Genomic DNA, 24,219 nt, shown 5'->3' with positions numbered 1-24,219 from the left:
TCATCCCCTTTCCTGGCACAGGGCTCCTAAAACCTGGTGGAATTTTCCATGTGATAAGAGCTCTAAAGTAGAAAGTCTTTTGTGATTCAAAACAAGCCCCTTTCAAACACACCTGTACTTAGGTTAATGAAGTGATTTTTGACAAACCCTATGGATGGATATTGGTTGCTAAAAGAACCAACCTTGGGATTAGAGGGTTGGAACTTGCACCTCCTCCCACATTTTTGGGAGGGTGAATTAATTACAGATGGCCAATGACTTCATTATCATGTCAAGTAACGAAGCCTCCATAAAAACCGAAATGGTTGGGATCCAGAGAGCTTGCAGGTTGGTAAATATGTGGATGTGCTAAAACTGGCACGGGCGACATGGAGCTCCTTCCTACACACCTTACCCTGCGCATGGCCTCCATCTGGCTGTTCCGGAGTTATATCCTTTTATAATAAACCAGTAATCTATTCAATAAACCCTGTCAGTTCTGTGAGCCACTCTAGCAGATCAGTTGCACTCAACGAAGGGGATTGTTGGAACCTCCGATTTACAGTCGGTCAGTCAGAAGCTCAGATAACACCTTAGACCCTTGACTGGCATCTGAAGTGAGGAGCCGGGGGTCCTATGGGACCGAGCCCTTGACCTATGAGATCTGAAGCTCTGTCCAGGGAGATTGTGCCAGATTTTAGTTAAATCTGAGACTTTTGTGATAGGGGAAAACCCTCACACATGTGGTGACCAGAAGTGTCAAAAGAGTTCAGGAAAGTGTTGGGAATGAGATGTAGTATGAGTAGTAAAGGAGATTTTTCCCTTTTACTATGATTGTTCTTAGTATTCTATTTTTATTCTCTATTGGCTTATCTATACTTCAATCATTTTTAGTGATGCTTTAGGGTTAGGGATGTACATTCTTAACTTATGCGTGCAGTAGGGTGGATGTGTCGCCACTTCACACTTTACAGTTCACTAGTCAGTTCCCAAGTCACAATTCTCTCTTCCTGCTTTCCTACCCTTTCCTTATTACATTTTATACTTCAAAAATCTCCATTTCCAGAATGTTACAAACTCATAGTATTACCATTTAGTTTATTTACCTCCTTTCCTTTGCACTATCGTTATAATTTATATTTTTGTATACATTGTTAATTACATTACAACTGTATTATTTTTACTTTTAATCATTTTAAGAGAATTATAAAATGGAATAAATACAAATACTTCTATGTTTATCCACTTAATTACAATTTCTAGGACTCTTCATTCCTTTCTGAATTCCTTTTTTTACCTGGCATCTTTTCTCTTTAGCCTGAAAACCTGTTAAAGCATTTCCAAGAGTTCAGTACAGCTGAAGACATATTTTCTCAAATTTATTTTCTCCATAAATTTTCTTCACTCTTTTCCTACAAGATAGTTTTACTGAATAATAAATTCTGGATTGATAGAGTCTTTTTATTATTCAGAACTTTAAAGATATCATTTTATTGTCTCTGCCTTTTTTTTTTCTAATGAGAAGACAGATGGTATCCATCCTATTTCCCCTCATGCAATATGTTTTTTTCTCTTTGATTTCAAGATTTAAACTTTACTTCCACTTACAGAAATTTGGTTATGATTTGCTTTGGTGTGGCTTTTTTTGTACTTGTCTTGATCAGGATTTGCTAAATCTATTCAATCTCTAGATCAAAGTCTTTAATAACATTTGAGAGATTTGGGGCCTAATATTTTTTTTCAAATATTTTTCCACCCAATTGTCACTCTGCATTTTCTAGGCTCAAAATACATGTATGTTGAACCATTTGATATTATTTCAGAAATTCTCGGTAATCTTTATTTTTCTTTAGAAGACTGTTTTTTGTTGTTGATATGGCCTCATATTCATTTCCTCTTTCTTCGGCCATGTCCAATGAGCAATTAGGTACCTATAGTAATTTCAAAAATTTTTGAAATTTTTTTGTAGTATTTTTAAGTTCTAGAATTTCTATGTTATTATATTTCGTGGTTTCCATTTTCTGCTGGTATATTTATCTGGTTATTCTTTAAGGTTGTATTTTCTTTAGCTTCTAGCTTTTAAAGTACTTATAATTGAGTCTACTATTCCTAATTTTATGCCATCATGAGGTAAGTTTGTATTGATTGCTCAAAAACAAAACAAAACAAAAAAACTCCTGTGGGGCATGTCTTCCTGTTTCTTCCCATTTCTGGCATTATTGATTATATATGGGACATTGTGAATTACACCGTGTAGATACTAGAAATCTCGATGCCTCTCGATGATTCTTGTTCTGGTACACGGGTTGCTTACTGGATGCTCACCTTGAACTAGCATTGGCTTGGTGTTGCAGTTTGGTAGGGCAGACCTGCGGGAAGCCCACAGTGTTGACCAAACTTCCCTGACTTGTTAGAACGTAGCTTCCAAACTCTGTGTATGCGTGTTCATCTGACAGAGCCTAACTTTAGTCTTCGTTCTTACTCCAGGACATAAAGTTATCTTCTTCCTACATCCCAACTGGACCGGGATGGTGAAGATATTCATGACTATTCGAGGACTCTCTCTCCTTTGGCTGAACACCAAAGTATCCAGCACTGCTCAGCCCTTAGTACGTTTGCTGCAATCTCCGTCCCATAGCAGCCACATTGTACATCTCTAGGAGGCTCCTCTTACCTATTTATGGTGTAGCCCCTGGCCAAGGACTTGGAAGAGTCTTCATCCTGAACTCTGGGGGCTGCTTCTGCACACAGATTTTTCTTTAACGGTGTTGTACCTAGTCGAATCCAGTCATATTAGCTTTGCCCTGAACTCAAAACCCTGCCTCCTCCTGGGGTTCTGCTCGAATCATTGCACTGGGATCATGATGCTTCACCGAAATTATGAAATTTTCCTCGGGCCAGGGCAACCCTGGGGCTTATCTTGAGAATCTTCCTTCTCTTAGGGATTGCAGCCTTGTGTTGTCACTTGCCCATGGCCTGGTAAGAGTTGGCTTATGCAGTCTGGGCAATTTTACAGTTGATGATAGCATGTAGTCTAGCCCAGTACTATTGGCTGTACCATAGCCAGAAGCAGAGATATTTGCACTAAAATATTTTAAGGTATTTCTTCCCGTCTCTTTTCTTTCTTCTTTCTTTCTTTCTTTCTTTCTTTCTTTCTTTCTTTCTTTCTTTCTTTCTAAGATTTTATGTATTTATTCATGAAAGACACAGAGAGGCAGAGACACAGGCAGGGGGAGAAGCAGGCTCCCCATGGGGACCAAGCTCTGAGCTGAAGGCAGAGGCCCAACCACCGAACCACCCAGGCTTCCCTTCCACTCATCTTTCTTATGTAAATTTTTTTTTTTTTTTTTTTTAAAAGGAAATTTGGCTTGGTCCCCAGGACTCAGGAACATAGATTATTCTATCACATTTCTTTTTTTTTTATTTTTTTTTATTATTTATTTATGATAGTCATACAGAGAGAGAGAGAGGGGCAGAGACATAGGCAGAGGGAGAAGCAGGCTCCATGCACTGGGAGCCCGATGTGGGACTCGATCCTGGGTCTCCAGGATCGCGCCCTGGGCCAAAGGCAGGCGCCAAACCGCTGCGCCACCCAGGGATCCCTCTTATGTAAATTTTAAAACCAGGTGTCTGCGATGTATATAACATTTCGAACCCTTCTATTCTTGTCTAACATTAGAAGTAATCAACATTCCTTGAAATAATTATTACCCATCTGAAACACTTAGTAGAAACAAATAGTTGGATTTGCGATAATTTTCTATCTCTATAATACAGGACTGTAGAAATCGTCCACTGTGTAACCAATCTCGTTATCTGCCATAATTATTGTTCGCTCAGGCTTCGTATTTAGTTGCTGCTGTCAGTCACCCTGAAGCACAAGACATACAGTTGTCTCACGAAGAGCGACTCCATTACAAATCAATGCTTATAATCTGAAGTGGCAAATGTGATTTATCACCAGTCATGGCAAGTATGACACTCATAAGTAACAGCAGGTAATTGAACGTGAAAAAGTAGGTTTCAGATAAATGCTTATTCACCTCTACTGCTGCCCTTCGTTTTAATGTATTTGTAGCCTCCTTCACCCTTTTTTAAAATCTACTCCTGCCATTAAGAATTTAGAGGGCTTTGTAGGGGCGCCTGGGGGGCTCGGTCGGTGAAGCACCTGCCTTTGGCTCAGGTCATGATCTCAGGGTCCTGGGATCGAGTCCTGCATCCAGCTCTCTGCTCAGCAGGGAGTCTGCTTCTCCCTCTTCCGTGCTTATTCTCTCAAATGAATAAATACAATCTTAAAAAAGAGAATGTAGATGGCTTTGTTGAATTAATATTGGGCTTCAATATGATCTTTATACTGATGTAGCTCGTGCTATTAGGCTCATCTTTTCATTTCAGTTATTGACATTAATAGAATTCAGACATTAAATCAAGGGTGTACTCCTTAGCACATCGGACTTGGGGTTGATATTTGAAACACCGTTTTTCTGCCTTGTCGACAGCGGGTGAGCACACATGGCACGTGTCCTCCTATCTGAGCCCACGTGGATCTCATGCTGGACTTTGGGTTCAATTTCAGGAAAAGCTCCAGTTGATTCCAATGGTCAGCAACAGGCAATAGTGTACGAGTAGGCGTTTAACGACTGTTTCTCAAAAACAAGCAAGAAACACACAAAACAAACCCCCTGAAAGGCCTGCAAGGAGAGCTCGTGCTGGGAAGGGATGCGCGTGCTCTGCTCCACATCACGCAGGGCCTTCTCCTCGGCCCTCGGGTGCTCGACCTTTCCTCCTTTGAGGCTCCCACTTCAGCTCTGCTTCATGAACACGGTTCTTGAAAAAGGTCACTACACATTTGTTCTGCTGTAAATCACTTCCCTGTGTCTTTCCCCCCAATGACTGTTTAAGCAGTTACCTGTGATAGTGAAATTCAGGAAATTTCAGATTTCTTTTTTTCAGCTTCTTTCCCCCAGATTTAATGAGGTGTAACTGGCAAATACAATCGTAAGATATTTAAAACGTACAATGTGATGATTTGATATAAATAAGCACCGTGAAAAGATTCCCACCATTGAGTGAATTAACACATCCATCGCCTCACACTTACCTTTTTTTTCTCTCTTCTTTTTCTCTTATTAAAATTCCAATTATGCGGCAATACGGTGTGCCCAGCTATAGTGACCATGTTATTCAGTAGATCCCCAGAATTTATTCATAACTAAATGTTTGTATCATTTTAGCAAGCCCTCCCTACTTCCCATAAGACCCTGAAAACCACTTTTCCACTTCCTTTCTAGGAGTTTGACTTTTTTTTTTTTTTTCTGGTTCCACTTAGTGGATACTATGCAGTATTTGTCTTTCTTGGATTTAGCATAATATTCTCAAGGTTTTCCCGTATTGTCACAAATGACAAGATTTTCTTCTTTTTAAAGGCTGAGCAAAATTTCTATTGTATATAGAACGTATATTCCAATACAAATATATGTGTCTGCTGTTACTAATACTACACTGATTTAATTACTATAGCTTTAGAATGTAATTTGGAGTCAGGAAGTGTGATGCTTCGAGCTTCGCTCTTTGTCATACTTGCTCTGGCTATCTAGGGTCCTGGAGAGTTCCCGATGGATGAATTCTAGGATTGTTTTCTCTCTGTGAAAATGCCATTGGAGGTCTGATGGGGATTGCACTGAACCTGCAGATTGCTCGGGGTAGTAAGGACATTTTAACAGTATTATTTCTTCCAGTTCATGAGCACAGAATATCTTCCCATTTATTTTTAACTTAATTCCTTTCCTTGATGTTTTATCCTGTTCAAGGTACAGATCTTGCGTCCCCTTGGTTAAATTTACTCCGAAGTATGTTATTCTCTTCGATGCTGCTATAAATAAGATTGTTTCCTTGATTTGTCTTTCTGACAGTCCGTTGTTGGCTGGCTTTTGAGTATAAGGCCTAACATAGATCTTTGGTGCTTTTCAGGACCACAGTTTGCCTGGTTTTGTTTGTTAGACACACACTCAAATGTCCTGAAAGACGTACATGTAACATTTCTTTCTGAAGCTCAAGCTTTCTCAAAGCTCATAACATTTAGTTATGAATAAATTCTGGGGAATCTAATGTGTAACATGGTCACTATAGCTGGGAACACTGTATTGTTGCATAATTGGAATTTTACTAAGAGAAAAAGAAAAGAGGAAAAAAAAGGTAAATGTGAGGCGATGGATGTGTTAATTCACTTTACCTTTACCTCACTGGTAGAACTAAAATTATAACATACTATAGAACACTTTTCCTTTTTTTTTTTTTTTTTTTTTTTTTTGCTTTGAGGATGGCTATTTGGTATAATTATTTAAATATACTAAGGTATGCATGAAAACTAATAACTTACGGATCATCTTGTTGTTCTTAGAGAGGACTACTCTGATCGTCCCTCCTATTCTCTGCCACCTTTATTTTTTATCAAAGCATTCATGACTACTTGATATTGTTCCATTTGTAATACCTAGAATTGGGTGTGATAAGGCAATATTGGGGCACCTGGGTGCCTTAGCCAGCTGGGCGCCCTGCTCATGGTTTCAGCCCTGCTGCTGACTCAGGGGCGTGAGATCAAGGCCTGCACTGAGCTCTCTGTTCTCCGCACGGGGTGTGCTGCCTGCTGGGAATTCTCTTTTTCTCCCTCCTTCTGCCCCTCCCGCTCTCAATAAAGAGGACATACTGAATAAATTAATGACCTTAAATATTAATTAGCATTTGGAGTCCTCAGCCCCCACCAAAAATTCCCACTAAAATCAATCAAAAAAATAAATCAACAAATATTTTGAACTTTACTCATGGATATATTTAAAATATTTGTGTCATAATACTGAACAAAGTAAGAAAATTACTGAGTCACTACATGTATCTAAAGCTAATTTGAGATGCTCCAAATAACTACATTTTAGGTCACGATCTCTGTACGTAGTTCAAATCCATTGAGGAGTTTAGCCCACCGAAACAACAAACAGACCGACAGATGTCCTTATGTTTATTTACCTAGATGGTGGCAAAAGGCTTTTTCATTTATATTGAAAGTTCTTTCTGAAAAAAAAAATGTTAATGGTTATATACTTTATCACCAAAATATGTAATTATCTACCCATTAGCTGCACACGTTTCTCAGGAGGTATAAACAGGGCTTACTTCATGACTAATTCAGATCTCACGGGTCCTTGACATTGCCTCTGCCTGTGGGTCCTCAAAGCCTGCAAGGATTCTAGAGAGTATTTTGAGCAGTCCCCAGATGGTCACACGCTAGTGTCTCACATTTCCTCACGCACGTGCATGTGATCTGCAGGCATGTGACCACCAAGGGCCGTGACGTTCCCTGGCACGCACCAGGCAGGTGTAGGCCCTTGCACCACCACCCTTCTTTCTGGGCCTAAAATGTTAAGAAAGGACGGTGGACAGCGGTTCTGCATGCACGGAGACCTGCTGCTGGAGACCCTCTAGCCTCCCCTGGGTGGGGGGCTTCTGCTCCTCCTTCCAGGTGAGCAAGGAGCACTCCAGCGTCAGCCAGATGCCCAGGAGCCACCACACACCCAGGCCCATCCACCACCATGTGGGGAGGGGGCACTTCCTGAATTACCCCGAGGGAGTTCCAGTTGTGCCTTGATACCAGAGAAGTGAATCAGCTTTATTATTATTTTTTTAGACCAATCCTCCTTTTCCTGGGGGAACACAGAAGTCCAGGAGAATAGTGGAGAGTATTCTCAAACGCCAGATTTAGAATCAGCCTAGGACTTTACTGCCTGACAAAGCTTGAGCTATCCGGATTGTTTTCCCCATAGGACTAGCTCCTTTCTAGCTTCATCCTCAGTCTCTCATTCAAATTGATTTCTGATAACCCTCCCTCCGTCAACTCTCTTTCCCACTAGTTTATGACACATAAAACAGACTTTAATGGCCGTTATATGACCACTACTCTGTGGTTAGACGGTGGGTAGTTTATTTTGTTAGTTTTCTCGGAGATCCAGGGATCCAAAGACGGTGCGTGGTTTAGTGTACTTCCTACTGTAATGAAAATCTTAAAGTTAAAACTCTTTTCAGGGTTAGAGGTCAGTGATATTCATTCATTTATTGATTGATTGATTGATTGATTGATTGATTTATGTATTTATTTATGAGGTTATTTATTTAAAATAGAAGAAGGCGGGTTATTTGGATAAAAGTTTTGGTAAGTTTTAGTCTGAATATAAATTTGCAAATAGATATTCTTATCTGATTTTTGCTTATTGATAATCCTTTTCCTATTTGAAAGGAAGAAATTTCTTCATTAAACAATTTCAGTGGTAAAATAACTGCCATTCCTTAAAATGCCTCCATCTCTTGCTATATATACAACTAAGTGTACTAATAACGTATCACATAAAACAGACCAAAACCTCATAAACCTTTAAAACATTTTTACTTCAGTCCTTTTCCCAGCAAGGTATTATTCTCACAACAGTTTGCGATTATTTAAGCTTTCAAGTTTGAATGCCAAGGTTTAGGATCAGGCTTTGAAATCTTACACTCATACATTTTGTGTATGTTACGTACGCAGAACAGCCCCTCCCGTCTAACACGAGGCATCGGCACCTGGTCCTATGTCGCCTCCCTGTCTTATCACACACGGGGAATTAAATGAATGTCAACCTTCAAGAGCTTCCATAAGCCCATGGAAAACAATGTGAGTTATATCAGCTCTTCTTGGCTCTGAACTAACCAAGCCCTGCACTGTGATTCAGTGAGTTGAACGTGCCAATATTATGCTTCGTCCTTGTCAGCATTAATGTACCAGCTACTGACAGTCAAAACAAATTCTCTAATATATTTATAATTGCTGAATGATTTTTAATCCTTTCATCCATTTTCCTCTTCTCTTTCTCTTACTTTTTACTAAAAAGGCAAAATAAAACATGTATAGTAGATAAAGCTGTATGTATGTAGAGAGGAAAATGCCCAGACTCACTTGCCATCAGAATTGGAAGGCACATTGATATAAATATTTTAAAAAATTGATCCTAGGAGCCTGTCAAAACAACCTAAAGAGAGGTCTTATATAGGACCATGCATGTTACTCTGCTGATTTATAAAAGAAAATGACCATGACCCTCTTAATCATTATCTTCATCATCCCAGATATGATCGTTGAATGTCTACCAGGCATCAGGTAATGTCCGAAGCCCTTTACTAATTTTATTAGTTTCCTAGGGCTGCCATAACCAATCACATGAGCTTGTTGACTGTTAAAACAACAGAAATTTATTCCCTCACAGTTCTGGAAGCCAAAAGTCTGAAATCAAGCAAGTTACAGTTCTCCTAAGACTATGGGGGAGATTCCACTCCTTGCTTCTTCCTACTTCTGGTGTTTGTCAGCTTCCTTGAGGTTGTAGCCACATACAGGACCCACCCAAACAATCCAAACTGAGCTCAAGATCCTTAATTTAATTACAACTGCAAAGACCGTTTTCTAAGGTGACATTGACGGGTTCTGGAGATTAAAGCACGGACAGATCTTCTTGGGACACGCTCACCCACTATGCTTGCATTATTTCTAATTGTCACAAATATGGAGATCAACTGAAAATGAGAGAGCTTAGCTGTTTTTTAAGGTCTCACAGATCATGAGTGTCAGGTCTTAAGTAGAACTTAAGTAGAACTCATCCGTTGCTTTCTGTTCTGTTTTGTTCCATTTTTATGGAGATCTTATTGACATACAAACAAGTTGTGCATACGTCATGTAAGACATCTTGATGAATTTCAAGATCAACATACACCTGTGAAAGGGTCACCACTGCATTCTACTTATTTATGTACCCATTTGTATCACTCTCCGAGTCAAGGTGCCTGAGACACCTGATTCTATGCCCCCCACACCTTACTTGCGACCTTTGAGACAGACTGGGCACTAAGTAACAAGTTATCAAATAAATGAACATATGAATTCTCACCAGCCTGTCCTCTACCAACAACAAGCTATGGCCAATATTCATGACAGAAAGAAAAATGCATCTTATTTTACAGCTGCTCTACATAAACATTATAAAAAATCAATAGCCAATGCTAACCTCTTTCCAGAGACGTTTAGTGTCAAAATTTAACTCCTGAGTTTCACAAAGAACAAGCTCCAAGATATAGCTTGACGCGTAGGAATCGAACATTTCTTATCTTCTTCCTCTTCCTTTTTTAAATTATACTTTTAAAGGTCAGGGATAACTGAAAGGAGATGACCTTGACAAATCACCTATTTGATGGTTAAGCACAGCCACTGCCATCTGTGGACTGGTGGGGAATAATTGCAGAGCAACAAGATCAATTTGTTTCCTAGGTATTGCTGGTAACTGAAGGTAGTTGTTTATGGTTGTTTTTTGCCTCAGACAAATTGAGTGATGATTGAAGATGGCCAAACACCACATGGGAACTGCTCAGTCACTGCGGCAATTGTTCTGTGAATGAATCATTCAGCCTCCCTTTCTCTCCTTCAGGGAATTTAGTCACACATTTCAAAAGGCAACTAAAATGTTGGTAATATAGGGGACTGGGATTAAAAATTGTAAGATCTGATCTATTTGATGAATAATTTTCTCAGTGACTTTATTTTTCCTGAGTTGTTTCATTCTGGTTTTTCTTTGTCATTCATGTATTCACCATGTTTATGCCAGCTGGGGGCAAGGGGCAATTACCATCCGGGTAAATCATCCTGTTTTATCATAGACCTCTTGTTTGGCTCAGAGATACTTTCTTCTCGTTTCAACATTGGGATTCCTTATCTGTTCTCTAAACATTCCTGAGTTTGGCAAGAAAGCTCTGGGCATTACAAGGAAGATGACAACCAAACTTCTATCATAGGTCATGGAAAGGGAGTTGGCCTTGGCATCAGATTCATGGATCTGAGGATGGAGAGATTCAAAGGAATAGAATTTAGGGACAGGGAAGTGTTAGGCTTGAAATATAACTGATTTGAAGTATATCATTGAGAAACAACCTGTTACAAATGTACATTAAGCCACAAGAAACCAAACTTTCCTAGTATTTCTGATGTTCAATTTCTTAATTTATAAAATGTATATTATAATGTACTTCAACTAAGATTCATATGAAAATTAGATGAGTAGTTCATGTCAAGCACCTGGCATAATGCCTGGAACATATTAGGTGCTCAAATTGATAACTTAATAGACGTTGAGGTAGTACAATTTCAGAAAGTTTTATCCATATTTTGAGCAGAAATTTTATTATGCTGTTATTAATTTGTTACCTTTGTAAGTCCTCCAGTGCCCAAAGTTTACTCCTCAAGTAGACTAGCTCAATAAACGAAAATTGAGAGAGCAGATAAGTTGATAAGTTCTTAGGGAAAAACCTGTTTTAACCAAATTTATGACATAGGCAGATCAAATCAGAATGCTAATTTCTTAATTTTCGGGTTAAAATATAATTGTCATGCAGTTTGAAGTATTTGAGTCCTTATTATTTTATCTCTGTTGGCAGACTTTATGGGAAACCAAATCATAATTAGAATACTATGTGGAATCTGAATAAGGAAGTATAGGTGAAGAGAATTTTAATTACTGTCAGGTTTCATCTCCACATCATGGGTGGTCTCATTAACAGCCCTGGAACGTTTGGATTTCATTGTCTACTTTTCCATTTCCCTTGAATGTTGGTTGGATGGATATTACATTTATTTGTTTTTATCACTCAACTTTTATGACCAAACTCCTGGCAGATCGATTTCTTTTTCCTTCAGGAGTGTTGATATCCTCAGTCAGGAAATGGTCAGTTTTTACTTGCCAAGAGCACCTCTCTTTATAAGACATTCTCATCTTTCAGCATTTATTCGTTGTGTGATTTTTACACTACAAGTGTCAGAAAGCCACCTTATTTTTCTTGTTTCCATAATTCTTGGATCACCTCTCACTGAAGATACTACTTAAATTTTTTTCTGGTTTTAATGAAAAATAATTGATACAGTCCACTGTACAAGTTTAAGGTATGCAGCATGATAATTTGTTTTACATATATTGTGAAATCATGACTGCAGTCGGTTCAGCTAACATCCATCATCTCATATACATGTAATATAAAGAAGAAAAAATAATTCTCCTTATGATTAGAACTCTAAGGATTTGCTCTCTTAATGATTTTCTTAAATATCACACACTAATGTTAACTCTAGTCATCACGTGACGCATTAGATCCCTAGCATTTATTTATCTTAAAATTGGATGTTCATACTTTTGACTGTTTTTTTCTAATTCTTCTTTCTCCCACTCCGCCTTTGGTAACTACAAGTCTGATCTCTTTTTTATGAGTTTATTTTAATTTTTTTTTGTTTTAGATTCTACATATAAATGAGATCATACACTATTTATCTTTCTGTCTTCTTTCATTTAGCATAATACCTGCAAAGCCTATCTATGTTGTTGCAAATGTTAGGATTTCCTCATTTTTTTATAGCTGAACAATATTCCATTGTGTGTGTGTATGTGTTTGTGAGTGTGTACATAACTTCTTTTATCCATTTATCCACTGATGGACACTTAGTTTGTTTCTATGTCTTAAGTATTGTAAATAATGAGGTTTTGAACATGTGGATGCAGATATCTTTTTCAGTTAGTGTTTTTGTTTCCTTTGGATATATTCCCAGAAATAGAATTGCTGGATCATATGGCAGTTCTATTTTTAACTTTTTGAGAATCATCTATACTGTTTTCCTTAGTGGCTGTACCAACATATAATCCCACCCACAGCACTCAAATGTTCTCTTTTCTTCACATTCCTGCCAGCACTTATCTTTTGTATTTTTTACTTTGGCCATATCTAACAAATATCTCATTGTGGTTTTGATTTGCATTTCCCTAATGATTAGTGTTGCTGAGCATCTTTTCACATACCTATTGGTCTTCTGTGTATCTTTTTTGGAAAAAAAAAAGGTCTATTCATGTCCTTTGCCCATTTTTAAATCGAGTTTTTTTCGCTATTACTGAATTGTGTGAGTTCTTTATATATTTTGGATATTAACCCCTTATGAGATATATGGTTTGCAAATATTTTTTATTGTTCTATAGATTTTTTTTTTACTTTGTTGGACTCTTTTGTTGTACAGAAGCTTTTCAGTTTGATGTAGTCCCACTTGTTCATTTTAATTTTAATTGTGTTTTATGTGTCATATCCAAGAAATCATTGTCAAAACCCCAGTCAAGTAGCTTTATTCTTGCTGTGTGTGTGTGTGTGTGTTTTAGGAATTTCATACTTTCTGGTCTTATTTTAAGTCTTTAATCCATTTCAATTTAATTTTTGTGAATCATGTAAGATAGAGGTCTAGTTCCATTCTTTTACATGTGATTATCCAATGATCCCAGAACCATTCATTCAAGAGACTGTCTTTTCTCCATTGAGTATTCTTGGCTTTCTTGTCAAATATTAGTTGAATGCATATGCTTAGGATTATTTCTGGCCTCTTCTGATCCATCAACTTATTTGTCTGTTTTTATGCCAGAATCATACTGTTTGGATTGCCATCGATTTATAGTACAGCTGGAGATCAGATGCCTCTAGCTTTGTCCTTTCTCAAGATTGCTTTGGTTATTCCAGGTCTACTTTGTTTCCATACACATACTAGGATTATTTTTCTTATTTATATGAAAAAGATTATTGGAATTTTTATTGAGATTGCATCAAATTTTTAGTTTGCTTTGGGTAGTATAGATATTTTAACCTTTTAAACTTAATTGAATTTAACTATTCATCCTTCTGATCCATGAACACAGGATATTTTTATATTTGTGTGTATCTTCTTCAATTTCTCTCATCAGAGTCTTAAATTTTCAGAGTAGATGTCTTTCATTTTGATTCAATTTTTTAACTATTTTATTGTTTCTTTTTTTAAAAAAAGTTTTTAGTTATTTGTTTGAGAGAGAGAGAAAGAGAACATGAACTGGGGAGGAGTGATAGAAAGGGATAAGCCGACTCCCCCTGAGCAGGGAGCCCAATACTGAGTTTCCATCCTAGGATCCTGGGATCATGACCTGAACCAGACAGACGCTTAACCAACTGAACCACCCAGGAGCCCCTTACTGTTTCTGATGCTATTATAAATGGGAAAATTTCCTTATTTCTTATACAGAAAATTCATTATTAATGTATAGAAATACTACTGATTTATATTAAAGTATTCTGCAACTTTAGTGAATTTATTGATTAGATATAAAAGTTATTTTTTTTCTGTGAATATAAAAGTTTTTAGGTTGAGTGCTACTCATTTTCTTCATTTAAAAATGGAGATAATGAAAAAAATGGAGATAATATTACCTAAAACCTTTTTTTCTTTTTTTGGATAGGCCTAATAAAATAATAGTTTCAAAGGCCTTAACACAGTGCCTGCCATAAGTATAGACTCAACAAATGTTTTTAAAAATTCTAATTCCTCTAACATTTATTTATTTATTTTTTTCTGTGACCCAAGTTGTCACAAAAAGGGAACTCTCACAGAAAGGAATTTTCATCATCCACATAGCTTGCTCTCTATGTCTAACAGTTTCCCCATGATCATTTGAAAGACTAAAGACCACCCTTATTTCGATTAGCTGGAGAAAGATATTGGAAATTCTTGAACTCCCCTTTGTAAGGGTACTGGAAGCTGGAGCCTTAGATCCCTATTTCGAAGAGGAGTCAGACAAACTAAATAGGATAATGCACATGGGTGACCTTTAAAAATGGCAGAACATGTGGCATATAGAGAGGGTAATTGGGGATCCCCGGGTGGCTCAGCAGTTTAGCACCTGCCTTCAGCCCAGGGCCTGATCTGGGAGACCCAGGATCGAGGCCCACATCGGGCTCCCTGCATGGAGCTTGCTTCTCCCTCTGCCTGAGTCTCTGCCTCTTTCTCTCTCCCTCTCTCTCTCTCTGTATCTCTCATGAATAAATAATAATAATAATAAAATAATAATAATGCAATAAAGAGGGTAATCACTATTTCTTAAGAGGAGGATGGTAACTATGTAGAGAACATGGGAGCAGTACACACAACAGTGAGGCTTTCTGGAGTTGGCAAAGGGATAAATTCTACAAACTTTCAAGCAATTCCTCTGATAAAAAATCTTGAGCAATCACTTGCTTCTTTAACAATAAAATTATCACAAGACAATCTAACAACATAACAAGACAAAGTGCTCTGGATGTTAACGCCTTCGGGTGACATCTCCTGAAAAGTATCTCCCCTACAGAGATTACGAAATGGTATTATTCTTGCTTCACTATTTTCATATGCAGCAAGAAGAAACTACAGGCTAATGAATCAACACGTCACTTATCCAGCCTCCTCCTTTCAGCAGCATTGCTTTAAATAATCTCTTCTTTGAATTATTCAATAATTTCACCAGAAGCACAGCAAGGATTATTAGTCAATCTTTCCCATACCAGGCATGGTTGGAAGGCTTAATAGTTTGAAACTCAAAATTATTTCTTAGTTATGTAAATGCTTGTGATCTATCATTTGTTCATGAAATATTTCATGAAATAGTGAGGCTGCAATAAAACTTTCACTTTGAAACAAGAAACCATTTACTATAAGAAGAACATAGTCATAGGTTTATCAAGTAGATAAAGCAGTCATGGGCTATTAGATACATACATACTAAAATACACAAACACTGGAATTCTTAGGAAGAAGTGGATCCCAATAGACTGCCTCTATACACATTAGGCCATCTTTCAACTAAAAGCAATCTCTTAGAAAGTCTTTTTTTTTTTTTTAATACATCCTTCCAAATTGAAACCCCAGAAATCTCTTTCTAACGACATCCTTGTGTAGAATAGTTGTCCCCTGCTCGACATGCTTTGGTTGCTGCCATCTTGGGCAGAATCAATTTATCTAGTTTGATCTGAGCTCATGTTGTAAGTCGCTAATTGCCAATAGCTTCTGTCGCTCACATTATCAGAATGGACCAGAGCATGTGTTAGTAGTTTACCTCCTCAAAGACCAGGGCCTTTATGCTTATCTGCTTTGCCCTTGTCTGACTTGAACAACCTGGAGAAATTATCTTTATTCTAATGGAATTATGTATGATCAGTCCACGCAGTTCTAGTATGTCATGTCCTGACATTGAAGGGAATCAGATGCAGGGTGAATCTGCTTTGAGATCAAACCAGGACAGAGAAGCAAGCAGGACACAAGCAGTTCATAACCAAAGAGGCTTAGGCTGAAAAATATAATAAAAATCATGCATTTAACTGCATACGTTTTCTTGTGGGGAGATTTTCTTACAAAATATTTACTTAGCATCCCAAAGAGAAACAGGTACCAGACATCTGTGAGATAACCTCAAAAGCTGTTTGAAGCATCATACATTGATTTCAGGAGCTCAATTAGCTTTGCCGAGCATGGCTACGTGCAGTAATGTAGTTAGGTGTCATTTGACTCCTCTTACATAGCTTACAGTCTGTGGATGTTCCACTTTGCTCATAATTAAATAGAAAGATGGGGAGTAATAGATGAGGTCTGGAAAACAAAATGAAAAGGACTGCTCTCCATGCCTCCATTGTAGGCTTCCAAACCTGAACTAGGATAAAACATGGGGATAGAGGGGAAGCTTTTAAATTTGAATTTAGATTAGACATTTCATTATCTAAGAGTCATTGGTAACAGGAAAGGCTTTTGGATCTGCCCAAATTTTTTTCTGAATATAGAGAAGAGCAAGTCCATAAAGTAATTTTAACAGTGGGAGAGTGAGACAGAGAGAGAGAGAGAGAGAGAGAGAGAGTTCAATGCTAATCCATCTGTGAGATTCAATAAACCTGTTACACATACAGCAGCGGCTGACTATAGTAATGTATGGATAGATGGATTAATGCATGATTAAATAGATAAATAAGTGAATACGTTAAAATACAGGAGTTCCTTTCCTCAAAGTCAGGTCTGGGTTAGCATAGTCACGGGGAAAACCAGTGCAGCTTTGGGGACTGCTAGAGTTACAACTGGACCTGACATGCCTCTTTCTCCCCCTCTGGTCTCTCTTCCTCCCTGGGTAGTGGTTTTATTCATTCGAAGGCCATATTCCTGCAATTCTTCCTCCAGAAAGGAAAAGAAACTTAGAAATAAAAAAAAAAATCCCAGAGAAAGGCTCCATTGCCTTGGTTTTTATCATAATTAGACAAATCAGTACAGTGGAGGAGGGGTAATGACAAGGTGACTGGTAAGCTCACCAGGAAACAAGTGGGTGCAATGGGAAAGGAATTGCTCCCCAGAGAAGGTGGGGCATGGTCAAACTGTCCTGGAAAGACAAAAATACTTAAGGACTATGCCCTATGCCCTCCAATTTTGTTCCCAAAAAATAAATTGCTGAAGTTCACCATTCACTGGTGAGAGGGATGACAAACAGATTCCGAGCACTGAGAGCCAACAGTTCCTGTCGGTGATTGTGAGGACCTACTGACAGCCACAGCTGACATTGTCTGGGGAAGACAAGAGTGATAAATGCTGTGAAAAAGGTAGACAAGTGACACCTCATAACAGGTAAGGAAATGCTGCTCATTATTCAGAAGCTCTACTTCCTACTATGAACGGCAAGTTCTTTGGGCAATTCTCAGGAGTGGTTTTGTTTATAAGAGAATCTCTATTAATTGTAGTTTTTTCATATATATACATATATATTTTAGTTCCAGAGCAAGAACTAAAGTATATTAACTGCATTTCAGAGCACAGAAGGTATCAAACATTTTATGACATTTGTTTTCAGTTGATTTATCTGGGTTTGCCAGGCTAGACTTTTACAGCCAGTTTCAATAAGAACATAATTTTCCAACAATTTAAGGAAATTTCCACTATGTGAATACTGATATGTCGGATATGTGTTCATGATCCCCAAACTCATCTTACTGTAAAAGCACAAATAGCATTAGAATCATTTTACTTTTTTTGTTATTGTAAAAGGAGCTTATTTTTAAATATATATATATATATATTTTTTTTTTAATTTTATTTTAGGGAGAGAGAGAGAGCATGTATGCATGAGCAGGGATGGGAGGAGCAGAGCCAGCGGGAGACAGAGAACCCCAAGCAGGCCCTGGCCTCACGACCCACGAGATCATGACCTGAACCAAAATCAAGAGTTGGACACTGAACTGACTGAGCCACCCAGGTGCCCCTAAGTGAGCTGATTTTTTTAATACACTGGATAAAATTCATATCCAAACATTTTAAACAATCCAAAAAATTACAGAAGAAAGTTACCTGTAGTTTTTAATGATAATATGTTTTCCTATAAATTACTTTCTATATATTGATGTACAACCAATTACCTCAAACTTCCTTAGCTTTTTAAAAATCATTTTTAGTTAATTCCACTGACTTTTCCAAGTATTTTACTAAATTTTATTTCTAACTTTTAATGTAATTCTGTATTTATTAATATTAATGTTTATTGGTTGTTTAATGTGTTTAAAGCTGTATGTTTTCATGGATATTTATATATTCTTTTATATTTAAATATATTCTCTGGATATTTATATATTCTTCCATAGGTACTTCTATTATCTGGACATTCATAGGATTCTCTTAATTTTGAAGTTTCTTGTTATTTGAAGTCCGAGAAACTCAGAATGTATTTTACCCATTTTCTACATGTGTTTGATGTTTTTCTAAAAATTATGGACTCTTTTTTATTTTATAGGTTTTTGTCTTTAATTTGGAAACCTTTACTTTGTTTAAATTTGGACATTTTCTCTATTTTATTTGTTCGGTTCTTTTTAACTATATTTTAGCTCTCTATTGTTGGTCCAGTTCTTTGCTTTAAAAAAAAAAAAAATTTGTATCCAGCTTGCTTAAAATCAGATTCCATTTCCTTTACTGCCATTTTTATATGTTGCTGTTTCTGATTTAACTTAAAATACTATGGTGTCATTCATTTTCTCTTAAATTCCTTAATTTCTTAGTTGGAATGATCCTCTACTAATTTTGTTCAGTTTTATCCTTATCTCTTATCTTATGCCTGCTTTAGTCTTTTTTTTTTAATTAATTTTTATTGGTGTTCAATTTACCAACATACAGAAAAACACCCAGTGCTCATCCCGTCAAGTGTCCACCTCAGTGCCCGTCACCCATTCCCCTCCAACACCCGCCCTCCTCCCCTTCCACCACCCCTAGTTCGTTTCCCCGAGTTAGGAGTCTTTATGTTCTGTCTCCCTTCCTGATATTTCCCAACATTTCTTTTCCCTTCCTTTATATTCCCTTTCACTATTATTCATATTCCCCAAATGAATGAGAACATACACTGTTTGTCCTTCTCCGATTGACTTATTTCACTCAGCATAATACCCTCCAGTTCCATCCACGTTGAAGCAAATGGTGGGTATTTGTCGTTTCTAATTGCTGAGTAATATCCCATGCCTGCTTTAGTCTTGATCTGTTTTCTTAATGGGTCTAACTCAACACTTCTGCTTTACAGATGAAGACTTTAGGACCACAGAGATGGAATGACTTCCTAAAAGCCCGGGTGAGACGGATTACTCTGCACATCTCTCCGTGGTGTCTCTCCCTCTCTGAAACTGCCACTCCAATAACAATGTCTGGTCAGACTAGAGGCTATAAATTTTGCAGCTTCAAAAGAAACACGCAGCTTAACCAGAGCCTTCTTTATCTACTGGCTCCATAAGCAAATGCGGTCATGCTAACAGTATAAAGTGAGATAAAGCCGACTCAGAAAGACAAATGCTGTATGATCGCACTTGTATGTGGAATCTGAAAAGGTCAAATTCATAGAACCTGAGAATAGAATGATGGTTGCCAGGGGCTGGGTGGTGCGGGGGGTTGGGGGGGATGAGGGACATCAGTCAGAGGGTTACAGACTTTCAGTTTTAAGATGAACTAGTTGTGAAGATCTACTGGAGAGCATAGTGACTATAGTCAATAAAACAGTGTTCTGTGCTTGAAATTTGCTAGGAGAACAGATCTTAAGTGTTCTTACCAAGCCTAAGAAAAGGGAAATGTGAGGTGATACCTGTTAGTTAACTTGATTGTGGTAAGTACCGTACCATATATGCGCATTAAATCATCGTGTTGTACACCTCTTAAAAATGGTAAGTAGAGCACAGTGGCAAAGAACGGAGACATCAGAGCCATAGTCCCTGGGCTGGAATCCCAACTCCTCCATTTCCAGTGCTATGCCTCTGTAAAAGCTACAGATGTACAACCAATTACCTCAAACCCAGTGTCTTCATCTGTTAAAAAAAAAAAAAAAAGGTTGATAAAATGATAAAATTAGTATTTTCCTGATATTATCAGTATTTACCTGGTACAAAGCATTGTTGTAAGGATTATTTGGGTTAATACATATAAAGCCCTAAAATATCCCACAGGTGTTATTTTTTTTTTTTCCCACAGGTGTTATTACAGCATTGTTCTTAAAGTATTGAGACATGAGTCTTTGGGCCATGGGGATGAATAATCATGCGTGGTGAGTGATGAGGGTGAGACTGGCATTGAGAGGGCTGCAGAAAGACATCTGAGAGGAAAATAAGGAAGAAATGCGCTGCCTCCCTCAGGCCCCTGACTCCTTCCTTGTTACGAAGATGAGGTTACCCTCTTTGTTTCTGTCACTTACATGCCTGTTATATAAGCATTTAATTAAAAGCCACATATAATATATGGAATATAATTACCCACATTGTAACAGAACATTGGGGGAACAAGATGGCTCACTAGGACATATCGGGGTACTTGGGCAGTTGATTTGGTTAAGCCTCTGACTGTTCATTTCAGCTCAGGTCATAATCTCATGGGTCGTGAAATCAAATCGTGGGGCTCCATGCTCGGTGCGATCTGCGGGAGAGTCTTTGCTCCCTCTGATCTTCCTCTGATCCATGCTCTCTCCCTCTTAAATAAATAGGTAGGTAGGTAGGTAGGTAGGTAGGTAGATAGATAGATAGATAGATAGATAGATAGATAGATAGATAGATAGATAATAGATAGGTAGAATCTTAAAAAAAATCCACAGATTACTGAGGAGAAAGGACTCTTCACAGAAGTGTGGTTAGGGTAAAGGAAATGCAACTAGGGATGAGAGGCCATCATGTATCCTCAGGTGAACAACATCTGGAAGTAACTACTACTCAGAGGTCGAGGAAAGGGGGTGCTTGCCAGGATACGGTGAGACCCGCTGCTTTCAGGAAGTGTTGCTCCACTGTAGCTGAGTCCCTCCTACAGAAAGGCAGCTAACGCCAGCCTGTGCCAGGGCAAGAAAGGAACAAACATCTCAACTTTTCTATTTCCCCATCCTCCAATCTCCTGCTTGTGCCTCTCATTGATAAACTCAATGATAAATCAAAGGACAAGGATGTCAGCCCCTAAGCTGTGTCCCGGTGGTACTGTCAGCCACTCGGACGTACATGCGTGACTGTATTGGTTTCATCTCTTGTCTCACATTCAAGCCTTCAATCAAATAACTCCAAATTACCCTACATCTCTGGGGTGGATGATGTGAATTGGCTCACGCACCCTCCACTCCGTCTGCCCTTCAGGATGCTTTCCTCTACTGCAGAGGCTGAGAGGCTATAAACCAAATTTCCTAGACCCCTTGCAACTACTGTCCTGGATATGAAAGCAGGTTGTGCTGATGGGACGCTTACGTGTGCAGCTCAGAATGCAGACACATGCAGCGGTGATCCTGCTGCTGCTGGTTGTGCAGGCCATCAGGGGGACGGGAACTAATGCTGACAGGTGACTGCAGAGCACACACTCCACCATGCGATGTCTATTCACCAACTCTGGAGGGGGGAAAGGCAGTTGTGGGGCGGTGGAAGCAGTGCTAGCAGCATTTTCACATCACAGCTCGCCTACGTGGGGTGCTCTGGAACCGTATCCTGGTCAAGATTCCTGCTAGTCCACGGTGCTGGCACTAACTTTGTAAGCATGTATTTATCTATGTTAAATCCTTTCCTACTTGAAGGAGCCGGAGCATGCTTTGTTTCCTGCACTGAACTGTGCCTAATACAAACCCCACTGTTCCTACTCTTCAGCACACACCATGCCCTTCAGTGTTGTGGGTCACTGTGGAGCAGCAAATAGAACTCAGGATTCCCTGATCCTAAGGTCTTTGCTTGAACTAACTTTCCTTCCTGAAAATCTCACATTTATGTAATGCTCTCTGGCTAATTATTCTGCTCCAGGTTCAGTGCCAATGAAAATTCCCTCATGGGACCCTGTTCCTCCCCTCCCCCTCCCTCTCCTCCAGGGCCTCCTCTTTCCCCTATTGTTCTCTTTATCTCTTCCTCTTGTCTTTCTCTTGCTCTCTCTCTCCCTCTTTTACTCTCTCTGTACATGGCTCATTACATACCTCTAAGTGTCTATAATAATAAACTCTTCTTCCTTATTAATCAGAAAATATTTAGGAAATATCAGAAAGGGAGACAGAACATGAAGACTCCTAACTCTGGGAAACGAACTAGGGGTGGTGGAAGGGGAGGAGGGCGGGGGGTGGAGGTGAATGGGTGACGGGCACTGAAGGGGGCACTTGATGGGATGAGCACTGGGTGTTGTTCTGTATGTTGGCAAATTGAACACCAATAAAAATAAATTTATTATTAAAAAAATATTTACCTCTGTTACACATATTTATGTCCACTTCCACTAAATGTATACGGGCATACCCCATTGCTTCTTTGCTTGCTTGTGCAAAAGATTCACCAGGGCCTACGCCAATGCCTTTGGAATAGCTATAGGGTTGATGAATATTTTCAGGTTGATGATGGGTGAAAGAAATTTTGTATTCTACATGCAAACATCGTCTTCATAGACTCACAAACAGAAGCCTATGACTTGCAAAGCTGATACCCTAAAATTGTGATCTGTCATTGATATTCTTTAACATTCAAGCCAAACCAGAATGTTGCAGAAATTGTCAATGGCTTCTAGTTGAAGATGAATGTGTGTTTTTTAATCATGAGAAAAAAAACAAAACAAAACAAAACACTAAGATAATTCAATCAACGTGTGCATTGTTTTATTTTATTATTTTTTTGTGTGTGTGTGTGCATTGTTTTTTAAATCTGGCTCCAAAACTAGAAACTCACATCTGCCATTACTGAATTCCCAGAGAAGCATTTGTTGACTCCTAGAAAAAGTTGTTCTTTTTATGCTTCTATGTCATCTAAATATACACCCAAACATCTATTTCCCTCTCTGTTCAAATGTATATATTCAAACAAAAAAAGTTTTGGGCTTTTCAAAAGCATACTACAGACGTGAATGAATATTGACACACGTGACTACAGAGGAGCACAATCTATGCCGAGAAACAGGAGTGGGTGAGGAAATGCACTGCAAATTTAAAATCCGCGTATAAATACAAAATCCTTTAAGTGAAGATGCCTTTCTTAGCAAGGACATTGTGGGCTTGAGACCAAGCCTCGGCACCATGCTTAACTATGTAAACTTGGACAGATTGCCTCCTGTCATTGCGTTTCATTGTGGTTGCACATCAAATGGGAAAACTGGGTTGTATCTCCTTTGTTCTCTTGAATTAAAGCACAAAACAACCCCCAGAGGATGCTCCTGAGTACAGACTAGATTTAGAGCAGATGTTCATCACATCTTGAGAGCACTCACGCCACAGTGAGGAACACGGCGTGACAGCCAAGGAGGTTACTTTGGGCTTCTATCAATCATCTCGTGGGTCTGTGGCGAAATTAAAAGGCTAAAAGGTGGCTGCAGAGCAGTGCTTCTAGGGGACGCCAGTTCCTGCCCTAAGATGCCAAAACAGCGCGCGCTCAGGAGGCATCAGTTCCTGGATCACACAGATGCTTGGCCCACAACAGCCGGGGATCCAGATGTTCAACCACAGTAGAACAATCCAAACGTAGAGGGACCATATAGAAGAGGCTTTACCACATTGTTTTTCCTACCTTGTGACAGCTTTCATTTTTCTTTCTCTTTTATAATTCTCAGGACTGAATGTCTTCATGTTTTCATTCTGCAATGGATCATTTTATGCTCATATTTTCTACCGAACCATGAATAATATTACAATAGAGGTTTGTAATTATAGTACTCGTTCTAAGGAAAGTCATAGTTTAAGGGGGAGAAACAAAGTTTGAATGTTTTTGGCTTTAAAAAATGATTTTCAGTATCAATTTTAATATAGCATTTTGAAAGAAATTAAATTTGAAAAAAGTTGAAGTCAATAGTATTTACCTGTGAGAACAGAGATTATCTATGAATTGATCAATCATGTAACC

Source organism: Vulpes lagopus, chromosome 15, assembly GCF_018345385.1.
Source record: "Vulpes lagopus strain Blue_001 chromosome 15, ASM1834538v1, whole genome shotgun sequence".
In the NCBI taxonomy this organism is placed as follows: Eukaryota; Metazoa; Chordata; class Mammalia; order Carnivora; family Canidae; genus Vulpes; species Vulpes lagopus.
This window is presented reverse-complemented; position numbering follows the sequence as displayed.